Source organism: Oreochromis niloticus, linkage group LG5 (assembly GCF_001858045.2).
Source record: "Oreochromis niloticus isolate F11D_XX linkage group LG5, O_niloticus_UMD_NMBU, whole genome shotgun sequence".
NCBI classification, from domain to species: Eukaryota; Metazoa; Chordata; class Actinopteri; order Cichliformes; family Cichlidae; genus Oreochromis; species Oreochromis niloticus.
In genome coordinates, this window is record NC_031970.2 from 32,855,023 (window position 1) to 32,879,574 (window position 24,552).

The 24,552-nt window shown below is 38.3% G+C and overlaps 1 protein-coding gene across 1 annotated transcript in view; it reads right to left on the minus strand.

Annotated features, from left to right (window-relative positions):
- The window catches only part of cntn3b (contactin 3b), a 54,637-nt gene extending 53,906 nt beyond the window's left edge, over positions 1–731 (minus strand). The window contains exon 1 of the mRNA XM_003442722.5: positions 327–731. The gene's annotated coding sequence lies outside the window, so the exon portion shown is untranslated. The remainder of the gene's footprint in view (positions 1–326) is intronic.
- Between the last annotated feature and the right edge of the window lie 23,821 nt (positions 732–24,552).

The following is a 24,552-nucleotide window of genomic DNA, read 5'->3' on the forward strand; positions in this document are numbered from 1 at the left end:
CCCAGCGGTACAAATCCCAGTAGGACCATCCAACCCATTTGAGGCTCATCTAGAAACGCAATCATCAGCATCGTGCACGTGTGCCTACTATCAGCACGCACACATTTGGCGTCTGTGCCCTTTTCACAAATTTAGACAACGGCATCTCGCCAGAGGAAAGAGAGGTTTTAAGCTCTATCCTTCCAACTTATGTTTGTTTCTATTTTCTTTTATTTCATGTTTGCAAAACCAAAACTTAGCAGCACACAGTTCACGGTAGGTGCATGCACATAAATTTAGGGCGACAACACGCACGCATGCAGTGATGCTCTCCAAGGATCACTTACTTGTCCTAGGATGCAGATTTTTTCCTCTTCATTAAACTGCTGTGATTGTAATCCCACTATCCGTCAGACGCGTTGTTTCACACACGTTATTTCATTTTCTTTCTTTTCCTTTTTTTCACAGTAACTCCTGTCCTCTTAAAAAGCAAGAACAAAAAAGAGAGGATGCCCTCTGCTCCAGCAGTGTTTGCGCTCTGCACTTAATTCTGCTCGCTTGGATGGGACTAACAGTAAGCTGTGCTCTCGGTAAATTCCCACAATCATAAGTACATTTGCCGGCCGAGGACGATACGCGCAGAGCCGAGTGTTCCGCGACCTCCTCCAACTGCACTTCCACAAGATGCTGCCAAGAAGCACAGAGGACAGCGCTGCCTCTGAGCGGAGACTCACATTGTGCGCATACACGGGTTCTGCTCTCTTTGTGCGCAGGAAGAAGCGCCCACTGGTGACGCGTGAAAACACCCATCGATGCACGGTAATGCGCCACCAGCCTATGGGCAGCTGACATAAACGCACGTTTTATGTGTTTATCGTTTAAATTAAGGTAATTTATGTGCAAAAATAAAATAAATACATTGGAAAAAAGAGAAAAAGACCGAAACCACAGGGTCGGTCGGTTTTAAAAGAAGGAAGAAGCACTCAGAAACAAACGCCGTGAAAAACATCAAAATATGTTTTAGTAATGTAATGTCTAGAATGTAGTGTGCAAAAAACTTTTATGATAACCCCATGCCTGGGCTTGAAGGCGGGTAAATGTGATCTGCTGATTAATGGAAAGTATTAGTATTAGTGGTAAGTATTAGATTAGTGGAAAGAATCGATGTGTTACTGGTCCCTGAACTCACCAACAGAAACCTCGACGTTTTTACGAGGAAAATGCATCAAGTAAAAAATACACGTTTTGTGTGTTGTTTTTTGTGCCCCTGTATCACTATAAACCCTTATAAAGATTCTAGCTCACTGTACTGAAAAGCACAGCAGCTACAAACGTGTGTGTGTGTGTGTGTGTGTGTGAAGGACCACACACTCAGGTGCTTTAGAGCCTCTTGGTTTATAAATATGATGTCACCTACTTTGTGTTTCATTGTTTTCATGATGCAACCATCCGAAATCACTGTTTTTGGTGGAGTTTTATTTCCCACAGCTCTTTTTAAAGTGTTTGCAGGAAAAATTCAATCACATGCTCGTTATAAACACACGGGCTAATAATAAAGGCTCATTTTCCCCACTTACGTCTGCGCCAGGCGTATGAACACAGTTAGGTCATCAGTCTGAAAGCTGCACTAATCACTATGTAAAAGCCATCCAATTGCTGTGCGCATGTAAGGGAACCAATGTAGTCACAATATCAAAAATAAACATAAATAAATACAAATTAAAAATTAATTATAACCCAGCTGTGTAGGTGCTTTGGTATTGTTCAGCATGTTTGTCCTCCGCGCATTTGTCCTGTCTATTTTCAGCCAAAATATTAGGATAAACCTACCGTCCACTTCCTGTCCAGCAGCAGGAAGTGGACATTAGCTGGTGACCATAAGAGAAAGAGTGCTAACGGGTACCTGTTTGCAAATATGTGCAGCTTTATAAGACGATTACATACCAGTGCTGTGTTTGTGTTGCTATTATATCTTTGTGCTGGGTCCAGGTTACTGTTTTAAGCAATATTTGTAGATTAAGTGCATATAAATAACAGTAGAATGTCTTGAAAAATGATCACTTATGTTAATCGTTTAATCTATAATGCATTTACTTTAAATCGTCTTTTTTATGGGACTAGCTGTTATTAAATCTAATGGCACATACTGCATAGACTCTGTAGCATGGACATGTAAGTAGCGTTCACAGGAGTATGCTGAAAGTAGAGATAACTGCTGGTACAGGATCTGTGGTAGACAAGTTACAAAGATTGTTGGCAATATTTCTCTTGCAATGCCAAGTCCTGGATTTGATGGGGCTCCAAACATTTTGCAGACTACTTCAGCTGCTTCCCAGCCACACTGTTTTGGCATCATTTTTAAAGTACCTGAGCTTCTTGGGCCTGTGTTTTCTTCGGGAATGATAACCTCAAAAATACACTCAGGTCACTTCATTAGGTACACAGTGTGACCAGGTTTACTCCCCTTTTTTGTTCAGAATTGCCTTAATTCTTTGTAGAATAATTACTAATAGCCCAAAAGACCACCAGCAAGCATGACACAATCACCAGCAACCTGAACCTGATATCTCTGGCTCTCTTCCACAGCATATCTTTTTATCCGGTCTTCCTTCTCTCTCCCCAACTGATTGCAGCAGATGGCCCCGCCCCTCCCTGAGCCTGGTTCTGCCGGAGGGTTCTTCCTGTTAAAAGGGAGTTTTCCCTTCCCACTGTCGCCAAAGTGCTTGCTCATAGGGGGTCATATGATTGTTGGGTCTTTCTCTGTATGTATTATTGTAGGGTCTACCTTACAGTATAAAATGCCTTGAGGTCACTGTTGTTGTGATTTGGCGCTGTATAAAAAGAAATTGAATTAAATTGAATATACAACAGGAGGGATCCATTCATCCATCCTCTTCCTCTTCCTTATAAGGGTCGTGGTTGGGCTGAAGCCTATCCCAGCTACGGCTGGGTAGGGTACACCCTGGACAGGTCGCCAGTCTGACACAAGACTAACACAGAGAGACAGACAACCATTTGCACTCAGCTTAACCTAACCCCCCCATGTCTTTGGACATTGGGAAGAAGCCAGGGTACCCAGAGAGAACCCACACAAACACAGGGAAAACATGCAAACTCATCAGACCAGGCAATGCTTGCTTCTGCTGTCCAGTTCTGATGAGCCATGCAAATCATAGCGTGTGTTTCCTGTTCTTAGCTGACAGGACTGGCACCTGGTATGCTCTTCTGCTTCTGTAGCTCATGTGCTTCAAGGTACCTTGGCATCTTGGTTGTAACAAGTAGTTATATGAGTTACTGCTGCATTTCTATTAGCTCAAAGCAGTCTGACCTTTTCTCCCCTCTTGCATCAACAAAGCATTTCCACCCATGGTACTGCAGCTCACTGGATATCTTCTTGTTGTCGAACGATTCTCTGTAAACTCTAAAGATGATCGTGTGGAAAAATTCCAGTAGATCAGCAGTTTCTGAAATAAACCATCAGGCACCAGCAACTATACCACATCTAAAGTCACTTCAATCATCTTCTTCACCTTCCTGATACTTGGGTTTTAATGTCATGATGATCTTTTAACCAACAGTTTGTCTGAAGGTGTGGAATGAAAGTGACTAGCAGATTAGATATTTGCGCTCACAAGCGGTACTTGTGACAGCTGCACCTAAATAAGTGGCTGCTGAGTACATACATGGGTTACACAGGTTTGTGTGAGGTTGGTTAATGAGATTATAACTGGAAACTGCTTAGATCTGCCACCATCTTTAAATTATGGATTAGGAGAGAAGGCATTTACATTCTACTCTTCAATTTCCCGCTAGGCTGCAAGCTACTCCAACACCAAGCCTTAAATGAGGCTGTTTTTCCACCAACCAGAATGTATTTTAGTGCTGCTGAGCTGGGATCTGCCAACAGGACGTCATAGGGAGTCAGATGGTGATGGCCTTTGCACACCTAGATACCTCCATTTGCTTACATATCTCCTTCTCCTATAGTCAGTATTTCCAGAGCAAGAAACTTTGTTCCAGGTTGCTATGGTGGCCCCTCCCTTGCTGCACTCAGTCCACAGTGTCCTTGTCCTTGAGTGGTCAAATTTGAACTCCACTTCACTGAGAGTTAAAATTTGGAAGTGTGTATCTTTTGAACTTAGGTGCCTGACCAGCAAACACTTCTTTAATATGAGCTAATTAGTCTCTCGGTTTTTTATCTGTGAAATCAGAGCTTCACAATGCTCATGATGGTTTAGTGGCCACAAGGTCTCTTGTGTTGCAAATTACAAACAATAGAGCTTCATCTTGCCAGGGTTACTGCTCGTGTTTTTGTAACCAATGCACTAATTTCAAACTGAAGTTCTTCACAGGCTTCTCAGACAGTACGAATTATGTTGTTGTTGGTGTCAGAGTACAAGTGCACACAAATTAGCTGTCTACCACTAATTTCTGCTTACACTGAGACACTGACTGAAAATGAAGCATTACAGCAGCGATTCAGGGTTTTAATGCAACAGGGCTGAAAACAGTCAGTGAAATTAACAATGCAAGGCTCATCATTGTGAAATATAGATAAACTTTAATCGTATAAGCCACTTTAACCAATAGATTTTATACGTTTTTCATCAGCAGCTGTGGAATGGATATCTCATTTACTTTATAAGCTGTGTCAGTGATTCACTTTTAAGGTGAAGGATGCCTTGAAGATGCAGTTGCTTAAAATAAATAAATAAAAATAGGTAAAAAGCTGCAGACATTCAGCTTCATGTTTTATCAACTGTCACTCATCACACTAAATTTCCTGTCCCTGCATGGGTAATTGCTGTTAGTTTTATCTGATACAAACCATTTGATTGACTTAAATATTAAAATGATGGAGATATGAATATTTAATGTTTATGGTCATAGGAGAAATCCAGGGGCTTCGGGGAGACTAATGGAAAAGACAGAGGTGGGGAGATTCCATTAATTAAGGTCATTTGGGGTCTGATTGGTTGAGGAGAGGTGTACCGTAGTGGGAGTTTGTGTTTGGGAAAATGACAGATCAAGGTCTGCAGAGATATGAGGCTATCACATACACTCCATCCAGCTTCATCTACAAGTAAGTGAGGTGGCAAAATGAGTGATGACACCATTCTGTATTCTGCATGCACAAGCATCTGTTTCAGAGAGCACAAGTCCTGCTCGATTGCCTGTAGACCAACCATGGCTGGAGACCCTTTGAAGCTGAATCACATCTCCAACCATCTCTTGATGAAAGTCAAAAGAAATTTCTGGTGGCACTTCATGATACAGGCTGCAAATTAAAGTGCAATTTCACAACATTTATCATGAAATTTTCTAAAACTAGGCCAAAAATTTCAGTACCTAAAACTATTTACCCTGACATTCAGTAGAACAAGGGAGAAGCAAATGCAAGTTTGAATAATAAGAACAAAAAAATTCTACTCTCAGTAATTTTAGGTGATGAGTAAATTTTGGGTAGTTTAGAGAAAACAACATCTGCTCCATGTAATGTTGTAAGTACACAGTAATTTTAAGAGTGTGCTCTGTGTTTGAGTAGCCTAAGCCCCATGCTCACTTGTTATTACAAATTATTTTGGTGCACATGGTAAAACATACACTGTTCAACTGCATGCATATTTTGGTTTACAAGAAAAAAATAAGTACCATCAAAAATTGATGGAACCAAATCTAATTTTTGCCTTTTTAGATGAAGATGAAAGCGGGAATAAGGAAGGAGGAGGAAGATTCTTCTCCCTTCAATTTTCTGCTTCTGCAGTAATTTCTTTAAAAAATTGATGCGAGTTTCCAAATACAGTTATTATTGCATCCTTCTGCATGATTAAATATGGAGAACTATTTAAAACAAAGAGCCAAGCATGATAGTTTGCAGTGTTGCTGTGCTGTATAAGCAATGCTTTTTACTTGATAAAGAATGTTGACTGTGATGAGCTGCTATTGTGGTTAGAATGGGTCAAAATTGGGAGTTGGTTTAAAAAAATACAGATAAGTAGAAAATCATACTACTGCTTATTCTTATTCTTTTCTTTTTTTTTTTTTGAGCAAATCCAAATATTATACATTTAAAAGTACAACAATATTAGGTTGATCATGCATGTTGTCTGAACATGTGGGAAACTACAAACTCTTGAAGGTAAGGGGCAAAGCCAGTTTGCAGACTCTAAAGCAAGAGTGTTGACTTAACAGCATACACCTCAAGGGTTTTATTTGCATGGACTTGAGATTGACAATGGATTGGGAAAACTGGTCAGGCAGCTCAGGAGTACGACTCTGGGAGGGAAGAGTCGAGGATTAGTCCATGCCAGAAACTGATTGTTTGAAGAGCGAGTGTTGTTACTTGATGAGAATGAGATGAACAGAAGGAGGAGCCAATGGTCAGGTACTCCTGGAGAGTTGGTACCATTGGCGAGTGGACAGGCAGGTGAGTTTTTGACCAGTGGTTTTCATCCAGCTTAAGAAATCTGGTAAGAGAGTCTTGCTGGAAGTGTTTTCTTCAGCCCTACAGGAGTGACTAACAAACAGGAGTTCTCTCAGGAGTTAGCATAGCAAACACGCGGGAAAATACAGGTGCCAAGAAGGAATCTGATTACTTTACTACTGATGACAATCCAGTCCAGACCGGATGTTGGAGCTGGTGCTTAAATTTAGGTGGGTGACGACTCTGATGAGAAACAGATGCGATGACTGAAGAGCAGGAACAGAAGACTGCATGTGAGACTAAATTAAAAAAACAAAAAAATATATTTCTCATAATGTATTTAGCAACATAAATATTAGAAGATTTATGCTAACTACAGCTATATAAATTAATCATAGATTAATCTTCTTCTTTCAGTCGCCACAGTGCCTCCAACTCACCCTATTCCTAGCATCTTCCTCCACCAAAAGTCTGCATGTCCTCCATCACCACATCTGTGGATCCTCTCTGTGGTCTTCCTCTTTTCCTCCTGACTGGCAGCCCTGTATTCAACATCCTCTGTCAAGTATATCCATTATCCCTCCTCTACACATGTCCAAACCATCTGTGTCTTACCTCTCTAACATGGCCTGCAAACCGTTCAACCTCAGGTTTAATCCTGTCATTTCTGGTCACTCCCAATGAAAGTTTTTGTATCTTCAGCTCTGCCACTTCCAGCTTGGCCACCTGTCTTTTTTGTGCCACCATCTCCAAACCATACATCACAGCAGGTCTCACTACCATCTTACAAACCTTCCCTTTCACTCTTGCTGCTATCCTTCTCCCACAAATCACCCATGGCACTTGTCTCCACCCACTCCATCCGGCCTGCTCTTTCTTCTCTTGTGCACTGTCTGTTGCACTGAATGGTTAAACAACCCAGGTACTCTCTCATTCACACACATGTATTTTGTCTTGCTTGTTCTCTCCAAAGCCCCCCCACCCCCTCTCTTCTGCCTGCTCCCCACTCTTGCTACAGATCACAATGTCGTCTGTAAACATCATAGTCCATGGAGACTCTTGCCTGACCTCATCTGTCAGCCTGTCACTACTGCAAACAAGAAGGGCCTCGGATCGATCCCTGATGTAATCCCACCCCCTCCTTCAACCCATCTGTCTCTCCTACCGCACACCTCACCACTGTCTCGCTGTCCTGCACCACCCTCACATACTTTTCAGACACTCCTGACTTCACCATGCAGTACCAAAGTTCCTCTCTTGGCTTTCTAAGGATCCATGAAGGCACAGTGAAGTTTTGTTGAGCTTTTCTGGAAATTTCCATCAGCACTCTCAAAGGGTGCATTGCATCTGCAGTACCATACTGCTACTCACTGCTCATCACCTCTCTTCTGTGTGTGGTTCATAAACTTTATCCCCATGTAGTCACCATAGCTCTGCACATCACCCTTGTTGTTGAAAGTTAATACCAGTAAACCTCTTCTTCTTTCTCAGGCATCCCCTCAAGTTCCCTCTCCTAGACACCTCCATACCTCCACAGGTATGTTATCTGGACCAACTGCCTCTCCACTCTTCATCCTCTTCATAACTGCCATCACTTTATCCTTATTAATCCTCTAAACTTCTTGATTCACTAACTGTCTTCCATCTGTCCTCTTCTGTGTTTCATTTTCTTCATTCATAAAGTCCTCAAAGTACTCCTTTCATTTTCTCATCAAACTTCCACATGTGTTTGGGAAAATGACAATTCCACAAAATTCCTCATTTCCATTTCTGTCCTTTATCACTCTAACCTGCTGCACATCCTTTCCAGCTTGACCTGTCTGTCTATCCAGTTGATAGAAGTTCGTCTGTCCTTCCTTAGTGTCTAACCTCAAATACAAATCACTATAAGCTTTTTCCTTTGCCATCTCACTCTTTGCAGTACACCTAGTTTCCCGGTACCCCTGTCTTCATTCCCCGACTAGTCCCCATTTTCTTTGCCGACCTCTTCCTTTGAATGCTTCCTTATTCCACAATCAAGTCTCCTTGTCCTCTTTCCTCGGTCCAGAGGATACACCAAACACCAAATACCTTCGTGGCAGTTTCCCTGCCACCTTAGCTGTACTTTCCCAGTCATCTTCTCACCTAGATCCTGTTTCAACTCCTTCCTGAACTCTGAGCAACATTCTTCCTTCTTCAACTTCCACCTTTAATTCTCGCCTCTGCCTTCATTTCCTTCCTTTTCTTGATTTCCAAAGTGATCCTGCAGATTATCATACGATGCTCCCTAGCTACAACCTTGCAGTCTTCTATCTTGTTCAGTCTGCACCTTCTACACCTGCATGCACCTTTCTCTTATACATCCCCCCATGTTTTTCTCTCTTATTTATGTAGGTGTTAACCACAGCCATTTCCATATATTGATTTCCATATATTTTTCCCTTAAATCCACAAACATATACCATATTCTCTCCTTAAGTCCATACCTAACAAACACCCCCTTTTCACCTCCGTTCCCTTCACCTACAGTCCATTGAAGTCTACTCCAATCTCCACGCTCTCCCCTCTCGGGAAACTCTTTACCACTTCATCCAGATCTTTCTCTTCTAACTGACAACAACCTGTGGGACAAACTCACTGACAACATTCATCATCAGCCCTTCAATTTCAAGCTTCAAACTCACATCCCTGTCTGACGCCGTTTTCATCTCCACAACACTGTTCACATTCTCATCCTTCAAAAACATTGCTGTTGTGCATGAGTGTTCAAGATAAAACAAACAAAAAACCCCAAGACAAAAACAACTTGTCAAATAAATGAAGCCGTAGTCCAAATTTATTTTCATTTCTTGATGGATTAAGAGATTATTTCATGCTCCTGCTGTTCTTTTTTGTTATAACGCTAATTAGCGAAGATATTTCATTAAAGCAGTTATTTGTCAAGAAATCCACATAGCCACGTCTGTTTAAAGTTTTTTTTCTTTTAATTAAAGGTAACTGAAAACAAACCATATTGCTTCCATTACTGTAAAACCATATTGGCTTGTGCTCTGTAATGTCACCTTACAAAGGAGGAAAGGGAGAACAGCATTTATCCTTTTTATATAAGAGTACAGTTGAACAGTGGATATTCTGCTACGCACACCAAAATAATGTGTAATTACAACATGAAAGGGGAGGTGATACAGCCTTTACCCCTAAAATCACTATAATTACAAAGTGAGATGGGGAAACACTGCATTCTTCTAAAATAGCCTGAGGCTACTCACTACTTAAAATTACTTACAATATAATTTGTGTCTTTTCTTGTTTTAAAAGTCTGAAGTTACTGACAACTTGAAAATAACTTGGTCTTTCTTTTAAAGGCTCCAGTTATTACTCAACCCTAACACCCCGATGTGCTGTATTTTTGAACCTAAGAAAGAAATAGTGTTAAGAAATATTAAGAAATAGTATTTTATTCTAGAATTTATCATTTTACAAAGTATAGACATGTTTTGCTTATGCCTGGTTATATGGTTTGCACTTCTTTTATATACAGTTGCTTGCAAAAGTATTCGGCCCCCTTGAACTTTTCCACATTTTGTCACATTACTGCCACAAACATGAATCAATTTTATTGGAATTCCACGTGAAAGACCAATACAAAGTGGTGTACACGTGAGAAGTGGAACGAAAATCATACATGATTCCAAACATTTTTTACAAATAAATAACTACAAAGTGGGGTGTGCATAATTATTCAGCCCCCTGAGTCAATACTTTGTAGAACCACCTTTTGCTGCAATTACAGCTGCCAGTCTTTTAGGTTATGTCTCTACCAGCTTTGCACATCTAGAGACCGAAATCCTTGCCCATTCTTCTTTGCAAAACAGCTCCACAACTGCCCTGTGACAGCCTCAGAGGTTGTCTAAGAGAATATGGGCGCAACAACACCATGAAGTCCAAAGAACACACCAGACAGGTCAGGGATAAAGTTATTGAGAAATTTAAAGCAGGCTTAGGCTACAAAAAGATTTCCCAAGCCTTGAACATCCCACGGAGCACTGTTCAAGCGATCATTCAGAAATGGAAGGAGTATGGCACAACTGTAAACCTACCAAGACAAGGCCGTCCACCTAAACTCACAGGCCGAACAAGGAGAGCGCTGATCAGAAATGCAGCCAAGAGGCCCATGGTGACTCTGGACGAGCTGCAGAGATCTACAGCTCAGGTGGGGGAATCTGTCCATAGGACAACTATTAGTCGTGCACTGCACAAAGTTGGCCTTTATGGAAGAGTGGCAAGAAGAAAGCCGTTGTTAACAGAAAACCATAAGAAGTCCCGTTTGCAGTTTGCCACAAGCCATGTGGGGGACACAGCAAACATGTGGAAGAAGGTGCTCTGGTCAGATGAGACCAAAATAGAACTTTTTGGCCAAAATGCAAAACCTGAGTTAGGCATGTGCATGAGTAGAGAAAGGATGCCATCATCAGTGGAGCGCTGATACTCTGACTCGCCATGGCAACAGGTAAATAAAGAGCAGAGCCTTCATTTTGGGCTGAGGAATATGAGTATATGTCATCATGGACCATGATATTTATCTTAAAATATTAAAAGAAAGAAAATATTTATTATTGTTCAAGTACAGCCATTCTGTCATCATCAAATACAGGGTAAAAAAAAATCAATACTTAAAGGTTTTTATTGCTACAGTTTTTTATTTTGTTTGTTTCAATAATTGTTCAGTAAAAAATTATGTATGTAGAAACATGACTGTTTCACAGAGAATTTCATTATTTGTCATTACTAGTAAATTATTTTTAATGAGATTCACATGCTTAATAATATTTTAAGAGTTAAGTTTCACATCTAACAAAAAACAACAACAAAAACGAAACAATCAGGGACCTTTTCAAAGTCTTTAACAAATATAAAGTTTTATTAGTAAAAGCAAACACGTCATAACAAATATCTGGGATTTTGTATTTTTTATAATAAATAAAGTAAAGCTTTTGGGGGATGGGCCATTTGAAATAAGGAAAACAGACTGTGTTGGAAAAAATAACACACTACAAAGAGATCCAAACCGATCCGGACAGGAGTTGGGACATGACCAGAGTTGAATTTGATCTGTTTTTTGTTTGCATGCTAGTCATTCAATAAAAATACAGTCATTTCATTCTGATAATAATTAATGTAATTTAGAACACAGAGTGTTACGAATGAATGCTGACACCTGAGAGATGTGTGGAATAGTTAAGTTGTATATAGACCAGATGTTTGCCCAGGGCAGTAACTGCATAAGATTCAGACCAATCCAACATATATGAATGTGTATTGCCTAAACTGCCACAGTTCACTCTCAGTTTTATAGTTTACTTTGAAGTTTCTGTTGCTGTGTGATGATGCAGGCATTTGACACATAGTCAGAGATGAGTTAGCCTAAAAATATAGACCTTCAGAATCCCAAACAGCATCACCTGACACAACATTATTATGTTTATTTATTATACAAAATTTACATTGTTAGTTAAGTAACATTACTAGCTGCATTTTTGTATAGATTTCAGTGTCTTCTTTTAATTTGTGAAAATAAGAACGAACCAAAACACAAAAGCTGACAGCATGCTGTTACAGTATGCTGCACACTACAGAGACAGACTGGGGCTTTGGTATGCTCTACAGTTTTCATTTTGGCATTTTGTAAAAGTCTTTGTAGAAAAATGTAGGGGGAGCAGAAAGCACTTGTTAATGCTCCACTCACTGCAAAAACTAACTCTGCTGACCGTGACCTGTTACCTTGTGTCTTTTAATGAATAACTCTTCTCAATCATCCCTCCAATGCTCCAGATTGAGTTCCAGCATGTTATTTTAAAGCACACTATTAGTAATAACAAATAAAAAAAAAACTTTCCATAAAAAAGAGGTAACCAAGGAAATTTCTCTTCTATCAGGCTTTCTGCTTTCGCCACGCCAGGCCCCAAAATGGCTATTAATATGGGCTTTTTCATATGTAAACTTTGAACCTTTGAACCAGTAAGCCTTCACACTTTCTCATTTGAATCGTCACTATTCTATATTAGCATTTGTGTGACAGACATAATGTTCATTAATTCAGAATGTTGGACCATGTTCTGATGAATCTGCAGGCGCTGCTGCCAGTAAGGAGAAATGCTGCATGTCACACAGTACACACGTCACTAGCATATAATATCTGTGTGCACTATAGGCAAGTCCAAACAATAACTGAAGGTTACTCTACAGGAAAATAAATGTTTTAAATTACTCTAATTGAGGATTCTTCTAAAAACTGGGGTCGACTGGGACTGATGCACTAAATTAGGGATTCTCCAAGAAGCCATATGTTGGTATAAATATATGCAAATTAGTGTTATAAAATTCTTAAAAAGAGGTCAGAAGGCTGGGAATCATCAAGCAGCTCCTCTATGAACATAACATTGAGTCTAATGCTGCTGTGCTCCCCTGACCCCTGAGCAGGGAGTGCACATGGAAAAAAAATGTATAATTTTTAAGGTCTCCTGGTGCTTTGCACATTCTCACTGCTTTCATACTTAACAATGACCTTCTGAATGGGCGCCACGAGGAGAGAAACTGGGAAGATAGAAAACAAGGGAAAAGTTATGAGAAAGATGAAAATTACCTGAAGGTGTCCACTTCTTCCCAGTGAAACATACAGCTTTGACTGAGAGAATGCTTTTTTTTTCTTTCAAGCTCCAGGCTTGGCAGCATAGAGTATACTGCTCCCATTGTTGTTTCTGCCAGTTCTCTAAAGTTGGAGGTATAACAACATCCACTGGCGAGAATAACACTTTGTTTCATTGGTGAACTTTGGATTTGTGCTGTGAAGAAAAAAAACACTAAGAGATGTGGGCAACACCTCAGCGTGAACATGTCAAAGGTGGTCTAAGTGAAAAAAAGTAGGAAAATCAAAAAGCACAAAGTAAAAAGAAATCAGCGTTGTTACATAATGTACAGTCCAGAGGGTAAGCATTTGGACAGTTACACAGTTTTTGTTCTCCAGGCTCTGAGTTTCAGAACATTCAGTGTAAAATAAAATGTAAGCTGCTCAAGGAACATTTAGCAGATGAACATCCATTACTGCAAATACAATACTATCTATCTATCTATCTATCTATCTATCTATCTATCTATCTATCTATCTATCTATCTATCTATCTATCTATCTTTTAAATGAAAGTATAGGAATTGTGATAGCCTTATTCAGAAGGATGAAGACAGAAGATATAAGTAATGAACAGTATGGATTCAGCTTCATGCTGGAAGCAGTTATTATGAACATTGGCTATGTTTGAAAATTGTTTGAAAATGAGTCCTTATCAATGACAGCCTGGTCAGTAAGGTAACACCTTCTAAGTAAGTAAAACTATAATTTGAGTAGAATCTAAAGGACAATGAGTATTGTAAGATCCAGCAATAAAAATAAATATAAAGTTTAAAACGGGCACAAAAATGAGGCAATGGTATCATGGGGAGGTAGTGAGGTGCATATTTTAAATAATATTTTATTTGGTATAATAAACCCTGTTTACAAATCATATCAACGCTACAGTGAACATACTTGTAAGCACTCGTGTCACTTTAGCTTTCCTGCAGCACCTCTGCAGTCACATGGTGCTGCTGTAGCTTCCTGCTCAGCAGGCATACAGTTATGCCTTCAAGTTTTCTTGGTGTTCCAGATTTCGTTTCAACTTCCATAAATCCCCTAAACTGCCATTTCTTAATGATGGGTTAGTCAGTGGAAATTGCAAGCTGGAAGCTTTGATTTCTTTTTATAGACTTCCTCTGCTTTGCAGGCTTCAATTAGCTTTCATATCCAGTCAGCTGCCGTAAAGAGCCCTTAGTTGCTGAGTGTCACCACAAAGTTTGAAGAGTAAAAGCATTCATCAGCTCACGGGTTGTCATCAGTTAACAATTTCAATGAAGGACTTAATCAACCTCACATTTCATCAAGGCCCAAACAACAAGAACAACAACAACAATAAGAAAAAGAAGACTGATTTTATTAAAATTTTTTAATGAAAAAAATTTTTATTTGAAGAGTTTGTATTTAGTATTTAGTATTTAGTCAACAAAATGCATAATTTCTACAAACTTTTGTATACAACCTGTACATAGCTGTACATAAAGAAACAAAGTAAATAAAGGCAGCTGATGTTCTGTCTAAGATGAGTTTTTATACACCGTATATAAAGCCCTGATGACTTTATAGACTTGATTCACCTAAACAAATTATTAAATTCTTCATTTTCTGAATCCAAGTGAGAAAAACAAGGCAACCTTCTACAGTACCTAATTTTTTGGAAAATAGCTTCCATGCTATAGTGTTACTAGTCACATGGTAGTGCTTTTTGTGTTACCTAATATAACAAACATGGCCACCATGACAACATCCAGTGGTTTTTGTGCTCTCATTTGAAATCACTGACTAAAACTTTAAACACATCTAACTGTGGCCATATTTAGTGTGGTTACCAAGGTGTATGCACAGATACAGTATTAGTATTGTGTTAAATTGTATAAGCACTGGCACACAACTGAAGCACAATTATTGCAGTTGTATTTTGTAATCAGCTTTTAAAAATGTGATTAAGTTATTGTGTTAAATTAAAGTACATTTGCTGATTTCCACTGAATGTTTGACTGGAAATACTTCATTTTAGCTTAGTTTTTATGAGTTTCACAGTCAGTTTGTAGAATACAGGTATTTTCGAGACTTAAAAAGTTTAGAAATATTTAAAAATACTAACACAGCACTTTGACTCACATTCATTAGCTGCTTTTGGAGCTCGCCTCAAGTTATCACTGTTTTTTTTTTTTTTTACTTTCCATGTTTTTAATGATGAGACTCTGCTTGTATTTGAATTCTAATAAATGACTTTTACTTTAATTCTAACAGTTTTAAAATGTGTTTTAGTTTTTTATTATTATTTTTTTTTTTAGTATGAAAAAATCAGGACACCAAGAAAAGAAGACATATCCAGGACATTAGACGTCCTTCTCAAGTAATCATTTGAAGAACTGCTCCCATTGGCTGTTTTAGTACGGAGGTTGCTGCTTGCTCAGTGGTGTATTTCTCATGACATTGGTTGTAACTAGAGGCAATATTAGGCCTTCTAAGAGCAAATCTCACCACAAGCCATAAGATTATTTTCAGTGGGTATGTAGAATATAAATAAAATACAAGAGTAAAACTGATTAAACTTACTTTTCTTAAGAAAAGTTAACTTTTTTTCATGGTCTTGGGTTTTTATCTCGTTTTGGTTTTATATTCAGTAACATAGCAAAGTGTGAGTGTGTCTTTCTGAGGTTTATTGTTTAGATTTTTGTGTCAGCACATTCCTGTTCTGTTATTGTACAGTGAGCTATAGTATGGAGGAAGTTCAATATAGCCAGGCTTTCTTTGCAACAAAACCTAAAATCCCTGTCAGAGGTTACAAGTATCAAGACAGTGTTTATTAAATTTGCCTCAAAGCCTCAGGTTCTATGTGCATTCACATAAAACGGGGTGTTTCACACATCATTTGACTCTTCTTCTGCATAAAAGGATCCCCGTGAGTGCCACCTGCTTCAATCAGATGATGACGAAGATAAATAGTGTTAAAAAAAAAACACGGTTACAAATAAATAATTCATGATTAAAATAGTTAACTTTAGGTTTTTCCTCACAGAGCAGAAGAATAAATTTTTTATTTGCGTTAATTATGTTAAAACTGTTGTTTATTTCTTAAGTGATGGCTCCACATTAGGCTGCTGACAGTTTACATCTTATACATTTAAACATCAAAGATTTTGTCCTATAGGTAATTAAAGGAGACCTGGTAACTGTGACACTTACCTTAATGTCATACAAACCGCTCTTTAATGTTGTCAATACTGTGCTCTTCTCTTCTCATGACCAATGCATTATTATTAATCATGGAATAGTTCACCACTCCATTAACGGGTGCTAATTAAGAGGCTAAATACATTTAGCAATTAGCATTTAACTATAGTAAAACAGTAAGTTTAAAAGAAGAAGGGAATGCCATTTCATTGACACTGAAGTAAATAAACCAATCTCAGCTCAAAATGTGTGAAATTATAAGTATACTCTGGTGTCCTGCCATCTGTAGCATGCCCTACTCTTAATGTGTTAGCATGCTGTTTTGAGAAATACATGAGTACAAAGCTCAGCCGAGCCATGCAACACCTGAGACTGATAGTAGAAAATTCCCGTAGAAAGTTTGCCAGGAATTAGTAAATGCCAATTCATGGTTCCTGTACATATACAAGACTGCTTGTGTTATTTTCAGGGTACCACAACTTGTTTTTTGCTTCACTGCTCAGTGTTTTTTTTTTTGTCTTGTTTGTTGTTAGACATGCATTTTCAGTGAATAAAACTGAGTGCATTTATACTTAATTGTTAAGCATTTCTTTTGCTATACTGAAGCGATGTTGTAAATACAGGATGCAAGAGCAAAATACAGAGCTGGACCTGTTTTGAGAGATACTGGTGTTTTAACTGGCACAGTCTGGAAAAGAACAGCATCTTAAAGGTCTTCTTGTGGATTAAACCACATCTGAATTTTTTCGACTAAAAATAATTCCTTAAAATTATTTTGATCCATTTTTGTAATTTTGTGGGTATCTAATCATATGTACATTTCTATTCCTGAGCTGGAGAGGAAAAGCCAGTGCTTGATTTCTAAATCAGGAGGTTCTCGAGCCTCACAGCACATATTAATCCTTGTTGGAAAGGTGTTGTTTCATAGTAGCATAATGAGTTGTGGTCAACACCAGCAATTATCTTCACTTCACCTGTCCTCTGTTTCACCGTGACACACAATGAACAGAGCAGAGGAAACACGGAAACACACACACACACACACACACACACACACACACACACACACACACGCAAGCAGAACCAATTTTCAGCCTGGGAGTTTTATATTTGAGGCCAGCCTTTTTTTGTTGGTGAAAATAAGATAAAAGAAGCAACACTTCAGTTCTTACTATCCTGTATTATATTTATTGTTGATGTTTTTTGTCAGTCTCCTCAGCAACACTATCCTCTGTTTGTTACTCAGGAATCTTCTGCTAGGCTGCTGTATCACGGCTTACTGTCTGTGTCACTTTCCTTTTCCCCTTCTCTCAACATCAGACTCATCTGTACTGAATCACATTAGGAAAGTCACAAGGCCACAGGGACTGCAATTTAATCCACAGACAGTCAGTTACCCATCATTAAATGTTAAGGTATTATTCAGTCATTCGATTCAGTTTGTTATTTTTTATATGTACCACACAAATATATTCATTATTCACATCCTGACCTCCTTGATATATGTTTTCTTTTGATAACTCTACATCTTACTATAATGATTGTAGTGTAAGTATGTTTGCTCCCTCACTTCTCCTATATGCATTAATCAATCTGGATGATACTTTCAATATAAAAAGCCTGTGGTACCAGGATTATTAACGTCTATACTGTATATCGTTTGGCATTTTCATAACACTCACTTAGCTGACAATATGTACACATTATGCATACATTGTTTGTTGCACATATTTTAAAATCTTTGGGGGAACAGGTATGTGTTTTTATACACATTTCTATAAATGACTTTTCATTTGGCAGTAATAGTGCCTATCATGGAGTATTGTGTCCTATAAAATGATCTTTCAAAAAACAAGGACACAAAATATATATTTTTTCAGTCTTTTTTTTGGTGTTTTTGGTGGTTTTTTTGCAAATATGTAAAGTGATACAATGAAGATAAAAAGAATAATATGATGAATTAACATGTCTGTGTTTTTATGCAACAGCAGGTGAACAAGTGTCACAGGCCATTTACAAAAACACCCACAGGGTGGCATTTGCTAGTTTTCCTAAGCTGAAGTAGTGAGGTGAGAACCCAAATGCAGAATGAAGGAGGCAGAATGTTCAGACGGAAATCGATTGTTAAAGGCAACAAAAAAAGTCCAATACAAACAAAGTAAGAAAGATGGAACACGGAACCAAAAACATAAGAACACACGGGAATCCAGAAAGATAAACACCAGGAGCCGAAAGTGAACAGGGCAGCACGAGAGAGAACATGAAAACACAACTTGACAAAGAGGAACACACAGGTGAAGACAAGTGGGGCAAGACTGACAATCACAAAGGAAGGAGAAACAGCAGATGCACACCAGAAAACAAACCTTCAATGGAAACAGGAAGTGCCCAAAAAACAAATACTGAACACAGAGCCAAGAAGACTCAGAGAACAGAGCAAAAGAACGACCACACTGAGGGAGGAACAGACAGGAAAACATCGAGTCTGAAGATTCAAAAACACAAAAATAAAAATTAAAAATTAAGAACAGAAAGCGAAACTCCAAATCCAAAACTCAAAGTATCCCAATGCTTGGGACCATGGTTCATATAGAATTCATTTACCCCCTGCGCTCCTTGTGGTTTGCTTTTTTTGTAGTAAACTGCCTTAATTTCATATTTCATAAGTTGTACTTCAATACATATGTACTGCATATGACTTATATGTATTTTCTCACATTGCATTTTCCTCTGAACTATATGACCAGCTGTGTTGGTGAATTTCTAATCTTTCAGTTATACACTGTCAAATTAGACAAAAACTGAAGACCCTAATGAAAAAATACATGATGCAATACCTACATGATGCATGTGCTGCTCTTTTTAGTAGAGTGACTATCCCACAGTATGCAGCTGCTGACTGCGAGCACAGCTGCAGCTGCTCTCCCTGCTGTGACGGGGAAGCTGTGGCGGGATTTGTGGTTATTTTTCTGACTTCTCCTTCTGATCTGGATGCGGTTCACTCTATGACACTATGGATATGTTCAGCTGTATTAAGCCTCTGGAAATTATGCCGGTTCTATGACGGATGTGTTACAAACATACAGTAGCTACAGGGCAATGCTCAGTCAGCAAAAGCATCACAGCAACAACCACTGCATGTAGACAGTGTTATAACCATGAACAGCAACCATGTCACAGCCATATTTTTAACAACCAAAGCCACCAACACTGACAGCTGTGCCACTCCAGCGTCTGCAGTCGTAATGCCAGATTCTCTTTCTTGGCAGCAGTAAGTGAGACAGGACGTGACGCTTACGTTTTTCATTCGTGAAGTACATCTGCAACACATCACAAATTTAATCAAATTTTCCTTCTTGAAAGAACAGGAGAAACCACAAACAAACAAAATAATTCATTTGATTTATTAAAAAAAGAGATACACCAAATAACACTTTTACTTCTTGTATTTTTGTTTATGTTTTAAATGCTTTCAACTCTATAAACAGAAGCAGCAATTTTACGTCTATGCTAAATTGATGTTGACAGGTTAAATGAGCTGCTGATGCTGTGTGGCAGGGGTTCTCTCATCTTGAGATATAGTATGAGCAGATGTTATACATTTATCTTATCTTACAGCATTTTTTTTTACTGATGATTAGTTTGTTTTAATTACACTGAAAAACATGTAGCAGCATTAGAATTAAATATAACTACAGTGCAGGAAATAATTATTTGGTCCTGGCTGAATTTGTAAGTTTGCTCACTTACAAAGAAATGAGCAGTTTATCGTTTTTTTTTATGCTAGTTTCATTTTAATAGAGAGAGATAGAATATCAACCAATAAAAGGTTGCAAATTAGCTTCCATCTCACTGAGTGAAATAGGTATTTGATCCCTTAGCAAACATGTTTATTAGAGGAGAACTCGTTGATGGCTTGCACAGCGGTAAGATGTGTCTTAAACAGTGTTGGTCAAGTTACTTGAAAAAAGTAATCAGTTACTAATTACTGATTACTTCCCCCAAAAAGTAATCCCGTTACTTTACTGATTACTTATTTTCAAACGTAATTAATTACTTAGTTACTTAGTTACTTTTTAAAAATACAATTTACAACCTGAATAGGTAATAAAGCGATAGATCTTTCAGCCCAATTCTACTTTTTCTGCATAATTCATCATACAAAATGTAATCAAATGGAAATGTCTCTTTTTAAAACTTGTTTTATTAGTTTTAATCTTTTAACTTTATGCATCAAGCAAAAATTAAATTATATGCAACATTCTATGACTGGAAGAAATTTGTTTAACATTTAAACCTATTTTCTGCACATTCCAGCACATAAAATAAAATATTTTTTTGTGTTTACACTCACTCTTTCAAATAGATGCAAGTAAAACACAGCAGAAAATAAATAAAGTCAAAGACTAGTTGCTCTATTTTCACCTGTAAAGCAGGACTGGGGTAGGCGGAGGTTTGCCCTGGTGCAGGTGTGCCGCAGCGGTCAATAGAAGAATCCGCGAGTTTCTCTGTGAATTTCCCATTACAGTCATAGTGCATTCGGTGCTTGCTTGGAAGTTTAGGGCGTTTTTTTCGCTGTAAAAAGAAGTTTTCTTCCCACGCAGTGAACAGTGGACACTAATGTTTTTGTCACTTTTTATGGAATCAAACTCAAAATAAGGTCAGTACTTCCACGCTTTGAACGCTGCATGCTATACTCTCTCCCGCACTCGATATATTATCCATTGTTGATCTGCAGACAGCTGTTGTCATGAACGTCGCACTCGCTTACGTCACTGTCATGAGACATTCTCGCAAAAACTCACGGTTTTAGTAATGCAGTAACGCAGCGTTCCTACAGTAAAGTAACGGTAATCTAATTACCGTTTTTGCAATGGTAATCCCTTACATTACTCGTTACTTGAAAAAAGTAATCATCTCTGGTCTTAAAGTTGGATTTCCACACTTCTTGGGGGGGATTTTGGTCCACTCCTCTTTATAGAAACTCTTTAAATTCTTTAGTTTACGTGGCTGACACTTGGCAACTCCAAGCTTCAGCTCCTCCACAGATTTTCTATAGGTCTCAGGTCTGGAGCCTTACTTTATAACCTTAATGTGCTTCTTCTTTACCCACTCCTTTGATGCCAGGGTAGTATGCTTTGGGTGATTGTTGTTGGAAGACCCATCCATGACCCATCTTCAGTGCTGTAGTTGAGGGAAGTAAGTTCTTGTCCAAGATTTTACTCTACATAGTCCCCCAATGTGGTGAAGTTGTCCTGTACCCTAAACAGAAAAACAGACCCAAAGTATAATGTTTCATCCTCCATACTTGACTGTAGGGATGGTGTTCTTTGGGTCATACTGAGCATCTGACCACTGAACTTTCTTCAAGCCTACTCTGAATCATTCAGATGCTCACTGGGAAACTTAAGACTGACCTGTTCATGTGCCTTCTTGAGCATGGGATTTTGCAGGTCTTGCAAGATTTCAGTTGATTACATCATAGAATGGTGTTCTTTGTGGCTGTGGTCCCAAATGCCTTCAGATCATTACCAGTCTTTTTCAGTGAGGTTTGGGCTGATCCACTATCCTTTTTATGATTATTCTCACTTCATGAGGCAAGCTCTTGCATGGAGTTCCTGCCCAAGGGTGACTTGACAGTCATTTTATATTTCTTCTGTCTCTGAAATTTGGTACCAGCCACTGTCACCTTCTCACAAAGTGTCTTGTTGTTCTTGTAGCCCATCCCAGCAGCAAGCTCACCCAAGCTTCAAAGATGTTGTCTCTCACTTCACCTGGGCTTACAGTGTTTATTCCCTGACTTTGTCACATTGGGGTTGTGCTTGTATTTCAGGTGGAAAAAGCTCATGTTGTTCAAGTTTTCCAGTGTTGTAATTATTACAGTTCTTTTTATTCACATATTTGTATCTAGATACAATTTACATTTCACGTGCTTCTTTTATAGTTGCAAACACTTGTAAAATACTGGCAATGTTGAGTCCTGTGAGAGTTGGTGAACCACCGTGTCTACTTTTCATTCTAATTTCCTTGAGCTCAAGCATGCAGTACTTTCACATGATTCTCATGTGAGTCATAACCAAGCTCAGAAATTCAATCTAAAAGGTGCAGCCAACCCAAAAGTTTCAGATTCACCTCTGAGTCGATAATCTGGACCTCTTGATCATGTCTGTGTTGTCCCAGAAGTTTTGATTAGTAAAATTCCAGTAATTTTTAGGGAGTTACTTAGCACTAATGAGCAGATATGTATCTCTTTGATGCACTGGGACTGTTTATAGATGCACCCTTTTAATCAAGCTAGTGTTACCTGATGACTAAGCACACTCCCCTTTTTATAAATATTGTTAATTTTTCTTCCAAAATAACAACAGAGGCTTAAAAAGAAGAAAGTTAGCATTAGGCCTCAAAATGTAGATTTCAGGATCCAACATTGTTACATTGTTTTAGACAGTCTTGATGCACACTCAACCATCCAGGTAAGTAAATCCCAAAAGGCTGATTCTGTAGCATTTCCAGTGGGAGAAACGTTTCTTCACTCATCCAAGTGACTTCTTCATGCTCAGCTGACTGCAGGTTTCCCCAGCCTTATGGCCATTGATCAATGGTCTTTGATAAGTGGTTGTTAATCAATGGTCATGACAATTTGCATAATAACAATCAAGGAACTGACCTCACAGCCCATTGTTCATTCAGTGGGCTAGTTTCAGTCACTGTGCAAATGTACTGTTTATGAGGTTGGGGATACTTCAGATGAACAGAATCAACCTTTTGGTTTTAGACTAAACATTCACATATAAACGTGAAGCATATTGCATCTTCCTGCAAAAAGTTATTAGAAGACCTTAAGATTTTACATGATTTGTCATGTCAAGCATATGTTTTATGAGCTTTACACTACTGTTGACATGAGATAAGGAAATGCAATAAATATTTTTAGATTAATTTCTGTATTAATAACTCTAAAAAATTAATAACAAAAAATTAAAAAATAGTGCCTGACATGGTTGCATCCACACTTTAGGTTTAGCTATAAATATATATTTATACAGTAGTATATAAATATATATAGTATCACAAATACTGCAGTTGGTGGAGCATTCCATATTATTGCTGTTTAGTAGTAATAAAAACATTTATCTTTAGCATCGCATGATTCTAATGAACTCTTTGTGTCGTGTCATCAAATTCATTATATCCTTGGCTGAATCAAAAACGAGAAAAAAATGCTTAAAATATTGAACTAGTTGTTGTTGTTAGTGAAGCAGCGACTCTGGATGGATTGCAAAACAACAATTTGACAGCTGTTTCGTCATGTTCTGCAATGCTTCTCATTGGGACATGCCCTTAGCAGAAACTCCAGTCCCTGTTTACTCTAAGCTTGATGCTTGCACTGTGTTGTTTCCACATATTGCACATATCCCTGACCACCACTGATGATTAATATGCAGATTTCAGAATGTGTGAATGTTTGTGTTGAATTATTTTGGTGTGCAACCACACTGGCATTTAGAGCTTGAGGTAGTGCTCCACTTTCAGCAAATTCCCCCAGATACACATATCTTATACCTCTGTTAGAACTGTTAGTTTTCACAGCGGTGTAACGTGGATATTTGCTCTTGAGAACAAGTGAGTCATCCCATCTTTCTATAAATTGCTCCCTTTTTTTTTAATTAATGAATGGAAAGCTTTATTTTTCATTGCCTTCTGATGAACCACAAATCTATTCTGGGGAAAGAGTATTGAGATTAATCAGTTTAAATGACATGTGTAATTAATTGTTTGACTGTCTTTGGAATACTTTCCTCAGGGGTTAATAAAAAGAAACTGTCTGCAGTATGCAAGCATATACTGAAGACTGTCTGCAGAAAACAGCTCGCAGCCATTTACTTAACGTGCTCTATCTTGTCTATTTTATCCATATGGTTAGTTAAAAGTAAGTTGTGGTTTTCACTGAGGAGCTATATTTGAACTCATACAAATCACAACCTTTTTAAGTTGCAGTGTGCCACATTTTATCTTATTGCTGAAAAGTTTTATCCCTACAGCTCTCTCAATATGCAAGTGCCTAAAATCTCAATTTTCTGCTCTGTGTTTAGTAAACGATTTAGTGTCTATTACGGAGAAGTGAACAAGTAAACATGAGAGAGATCTGGGGCACAGCCCTGGTGTCTTGCCTTGCAGTTACTAGTCAACAATAGTAACTTCAGGGATTCACATCAATCCTCGCCCAAGAAGTATTCCCCAAATATAAAATATATAAAACAAACTGAGCTACTTGTGTTTGAGCAAAATGGATTTACTGTATGTTTGTCCAAACATGAGTAAA